The sequence below is a fragment of the Crocuta crocuta genome, unplaced genomic scaffold (genome assembly GCF_008692635.1).
Source record: "Crocuta crocuta isolate KB4526 unplaced genomic scaffold, BGI_CrCroc_1.0 scaffold97, whole genome shotgun sequence".
Classification (NCBI taxonomy): domain Eukaryota; kingdom Metazoa; phylum Chordata; class Mammalia; order Carnivora; family Hyaenidae; genus Crocuta; species Crocuta crocuta.
Window position 1 is genome coordinate 4,387,126 of NW_027531999.1, and position 5,721 is coordinate 4,392,846.

Consider the following 5,721-nt stretch of genomic DNA (forward strand, 5'->3'; position numbering starts at 1 on the left):
TCTGACTCTTGATCTTGGCTCAGGTTATGATCTCACACATAGTCTGTGAGTTTGAGCCCCACATCAGGCTCTGTGCTGTTAGTGTGGAGCCTGCTTGGGATTCTGTCTTTCCGTCTTTCTGCCCACCCACTTGTGCTCTTTCTCCAAATAAATAAATAAACTTAAAAAATGAAAAAAAATTAAATAATAAAAATGGTGTCATGATGTGTGCCCCTCTTTTACCCAATGATGTAATGTAAATGTCTTTTTATATCAATAAGTATTCTTGTATATCACTTTCATGCATATATATTATTCATGTGTGACTTTACTCTATTTCCCAATGCATGTTTTTATAAAGTTGAAATGACACGGTATCATTTCTCATCTTGCTTTTTTCAGTTACTATAAGCTAAGCAACTTTGCATGTTACTAAGATTTTTTTCTAAAGATAAATTTGCATGATCAAATGATATTTTATAGCTGTGGGTAACTAAATTGGCTATTGCTCTCTTGTTGAGTATTTAAGTTGTTCATTACTGTTGAATTAAGCTTAATACTGTTGTATTAAGTTACAATATTAAGTTGTTTCACTTATAGATGCTGCAACAATAGTCATTTCTCAATATTTTTTAATTTGTAGCTTTGAGGCATTTTATTATAAAAAGCTGGCACTTGTATATATAAACTAACAAGAACTTAAAGTTCATCCCACAAGTACTTCATTTCTTAGCTTGACCTAGTAAATCTTCAGCTTCATTGATTTTGGCTGCCATATAAGGAGACCCTCCCTTGCCTGAATGATTTAAAAGCTTCATTTGTTGATGAGCATCACTTATTTCCCTTTTATTGGCAGTAGGGTTTGCACCTAGTACTAATGCTGCTTCTCATTTTATCATTTTGGGTTCAAACCCACTTCTGTGATAGCCACCACTGAAGATAGATTTTGGTAGATTTTGAAAAACTTGGGGGGCACCTGGGTGGCTCAGTCGGTTGAGCATCCAACTTCAGCTCAGGTCATGATCTCGCAGATCATGAGTCGAAGTCCGGCGTCGGGCTCTGTGCTGACAACTCAGAGCCTGGAGCCTGTTTCAGATTCTGTGTCTCCCTCTCTCTCTGACCCTCCCCTACTCACGCTGTCTCTATCTCTCTCTCAAAAATAAATAAAACATTAAAAAAGAAAAAGAAAAAAAACTTGGTTATTTTTGAGGCTCCATCTAGAGTTTCATGGCTTGCAAAAGGTAACAGGCTGCAAATCCTGCAGCAGCAGTGGTCATTCCGGCTGCTACCATTGACCTGGCCATGGCCATGGCTCTGGCTCAGCTCCCTGGTCTCCACTGAGAGCCCAGTTCATCCTAGCCCAAAGACGGCAGCTACCAATTCCACGCCTCTCCAGAAGAATTTTTAATGACACTTGGATCTCCTAGATTTTCCCTCAGAGTTATTATAAATACAAGGAAGTCACCAGCAAGGCATTAATTGAATGTCTAATTAATTATTAATATGTATATAATTAGCATATTTGCCCTGGGTAAGTCAAATACATGAATTAATAATGTTGAATTTAATGTGCTGATTATATTCTTCATAGCGTAAGTCAGTCTTCTTAGGAAATCTATGCCGATAGGATGTTTATTTGTCTTTTATAAGACCTGAGGAGCTTATTACAATTTTTAGGTGTCACAGACTTTTCCAGTGTTTTATATATTTTTTTGGTATTTAATGGGTCAGATTTGTGATGTGATTTGAAGTCTTTGGTAACATGACCCTCCCATCACAACATTGCTCTTCCCTGAATCCCTGCCTCCCCGAGTCTTAAGGACCAGCTGGGCTGGTGGGGGATGTCTGTTGCCTGAAACTGTAAGTGTCACTGGAATCGAGGGAGCAGGCCAAGCACAGAGTTACACGGATTGCTGAACTGAGGGAGCTGCAGAAGAGCGTTCTGGATCTTCCGGACTGAGGGTGAGGGGCAGAGACAGGTATTAGAAGTCAGAGAATTGTGCCAGGAATTGGAATGCCAGAGATGGAAGAGTGGAGAAAAAAAGATCTGATGAAGAGTGTGCGGTCTGGGCCTGTCACATACCTGGTTGGAGGCTGTTCCCGCCGGCTTTATTGCATTCACTTCCCTATGGCACAAGAGGGTGTGTTCCCGGAGTCAGGAGAGGTGTCACCAACATGCCCATCCCCGCCTCTCCAGCTAAGGTTCTTCTTTAGGTTCAGTAGTGTCCCAGCTTCATGAAGGCGCATGTATTAGTTCCTATGGCTGCTGTAACAAATTACAACAAACCCAGTGGCTTAAAACAACACAAATTTTTTATCTTAACTTTCTGGAGATTAGAAGTCTGGAATGGGCCTCACTGGCCTAACATCAAGGTGTTGGCAGAACAGTGGTTTCTTTCTAGAGGCTTTAGGGAAGAGTCTATTCCCATGCCATGTCCATAAAAGATCAGTCTTCAGACTTAACACATGTCTACAGGAGACCTTTGGCTGTTTGACTACTGCACAAAGGCCCCCAGGCCTATACACAGAAGTCCCTTTTGAAACCTAAGCAGCCCTAAGTAGGGCACATTCTGCAAAGCCTACTTCAGATGTGGCCATGAAGACAAATGGACAAGAAGAACCCCTCCCCCCCCTCCACAGGACAAAACCTGGGATCATGGAGAGGAAGGGACAGGCATTCAGGAGAGAGGTCTCCACTGCCTCACCCTCAAGCCCCCAGGCATCAAGAATACCAACTGCCAGATGGGATAACCTAGGAACTTACTACTCTACCAGGGTAGGGAGTCTTTGCAATTACCACTCTGCAGGATGTGATGATTGCTGTGAATGAGAGGCTGCTGTTTTCTTCCCATTTTCTCTTTTTTCAAATAGATTCTGAAAGTTTGTGTGTATATTGGTTACCCCCTTCCTGCTCTGCACTTTATAACAGGAAGGTTGGAGGACAGATTGTCTTTTAGTTTATAGGCTACCAGACCATGAGAAATTATATGTAGATTTTACAAATAGGACTGAGAATTAATCAGAGATTGTGCACTTTGAGCTGGATGTAGAAACTGGATGGGTCTTTAGTGGTTTTTCTCCCCAGAGAGTAAATCATGTGTGGGAAGAAGGGTGTATATGGATATTTGGATGACTCAGGGTGGGAGAAATGGGCCAGAGACTATTAGTTGCCTCTCAATATCTCTTCTCTTCTTTCTTTGTATTAGAAGTTTTTAGCTTGGCACATGGCCACCCAGAAAGAGAATGTATTTCCCAGCCTTGCTCGCAGGTCAGTTATTCATATGATGAAGTCCTGGGCAATGGGATCTGAGTGGGAGTGATGTTTGTGACTTCTGGGTTGCACTTTTTTTTTTTTTAAGTTATTTTATTTTGAGAGAGAGAGAGAGAGAGAGAGAGAGAATCCCAAGAAGGCTCCACACTGTCAACACGAAGCCTGACTTCAAGGGTTTAATCTCAGGAACTGTGAGATCATGACCTGAGCCAAAATCAGGAGTGGGCCGCTTAACCAACTGAGCCACCCAGGTGCCCCTTGGGTCACATTCTTAAAGAGAGTGGCATACTCCATTCCTCTTCTCCTTCTTGCTGCTCCAAAGGTGATGATATTGAGCCATCTGAGATCATGGAGACCAAAAGAACACCATACAGATAATGGGGTAATGAAGTAGAAGGAATTTGGGTCCCTGACACTATGGAGTGATATACCAGACTTTTACATGAAAGAGAAATATCCTTTCTCCTGTAGAGCCAGTATTATTTTCAGTCTCTATGTGTGGCTAAAACTATATCTTCACTTTCACAAACATGTTGAATTTGAGGTACCACTGGAAAGGTGCTTATAAAAACTATCAAACATACACAAAAGTAGAAAGAATAGTATAATAATTTCATGCATGCTCACCTTTGGCTTCAACAACAACCATTCCATCTATTTTGTTTCAGCCCAACCCACATTTCTTCCTCTCCCCACTGGACGACTTTGACACAAATCCCAGATGTCATATCATTTCTTCTGTAACTATTTTAGCATGGATCTCTAAAAGACAAAGATTCTTTTGTAAAAAAAAAAAAAATAATAATAAGAGTTTCAAATGTTTTTGAGTAAAAACATATTGAACATACCTCTTTAACACTCGGGAGAGAGTTCCTGGCCTGAAGGTACTGCTCTGAGAGGCATCTCACATGGAAGATATTTAAGGCCCTGGCAGCGGCTGAGATAACCCAGGGAGAGTGGTCACCTGAGTTGAAAACAGAAAAATTCCATCGGGTCAGATGAGCAAAGATTTCTTTCACTGGTGTCTAGTAGAACAGGGAGTTATGGAAGACAAGGTGAATGCACGTGTACAGGAAGGTTTTATGGACACTGTTCCCATTATCCCCTGATCCATTCCTCATCTTGATTTCTTTCATCAGCTCTAATCTCATTCCCTAGATGTTATTTGTGTCAGGTTGGTCATGTATTTTAGTCACAGCTGAGGAGACCCAAGGAATGTTTACAGGCTACCACTTGCTGCGATTTCTAGGAAAGCCTCTCAGTTTTTCAGGAACAACTTGCATCTGCCTGAACGGTGTAGTGTGATGGAATGTGCTGGAACTGCTGCTGTCATTTTGTTATCATGAGAAGATTCTAGAACTACGGTAGGGCCTTGGTGTAGAGACAGAGAATAAAGCCAACATTGAGTGGAGACATGGAGAGAAACTTACTCCTTGGTTTGTACGGCCGTGTCAAGCCTCTTTTCGGCCGTGTCAAGCCTCTTTTAAAGTCAGCTACTCTGGACCTCTGAGTTACATGAGTTATGAGCCTAAATTTGCCCATGTTGCTTAAATCATTTAAATCATTTTAATGTTTAAATCATCCTAAATCATTTAAGCCATTTTCCATTACTTGCAACACAAAGCATTCTTACTGATAAGAGTAGGCCATGAGGTCAATGTTTTTCAAGAGCTGGAGGAACCCCAATGCTGGTCATCTCAGTTGTTAGCTGAGCAGGTGATATATGTGCATAAGAGAACGAACTAGATACCATCCTCCCCCTAATACATTTCCTTGGTGTTCATTAGAAGTAAACAAATACCGCTTTTTGGCAGATAGGTAGATTTCCTGCAAGCTTCTCTCGATGGCTTCTACAGGTACTGGCCACTTGGCTGGTGGGGCAGGGGACAGTGGTAGTGGTGGTGCTTAAAGGTATGGGTAAATAGCAGATGTGGAACCAGTTTCTGTGAAGGAATGTGTTCTGGGTAGAGAAATGCAGTGAGTTGTGCATAAAATGTACCTTGATTATGAGACAGACCTAGTTATTCTCTGCAGAAGCACATCATGGAGGTACTGCTCTAAGACTTACTAATACACACAACCAGGTGGACAGGAGGATGTAAAATTAGTAAAAGGCGAAAGATTTATACGATCTGAAGAGAAACCAGAGTATAGGAGGATGTAAAATTAGGTCTTTTCAAACCGTATCCTTCAAAACAGCAGCCAAACTGGTGTGAATGGTCCCTATAGGTAGATATTTCTTTGCCAAAATTTTGGAGGGAAAGGAGGGTAGGTGGTGTGAAAGGAGGGTTAGAGCAGGATGAAATATTCCATATTGATGAGAGATGACTTCAGGGTTTTGTGTTGAAGTCATGGGGGCCATCATCACCTAAATGTGGTTTCCTTCTTCAGGTGACTCTTCAAGTTATCATTAAGCAAAGAGTTCTCAGTGGCTCATGATGTGGACGATTACTAAAGGTGCCCCTAAATGA

At 41.6% G+C, this 5,721-nt stretch overlaps 1 pseudogene; it reads right to left on the reverse strand.

Annotated features, from left to right (window-relative positions):
* Positions 1-701: 701 nt before the first annotated feature.
* On the reverse strand, positions 702-1,283 carry LOC144240873 (mitochondrial import inner membrane translocase subunit TIM14-like; annotated as a pseudogene).
* Positions 1,284-5,721: the final 4,438 nt, after the last annotated feature.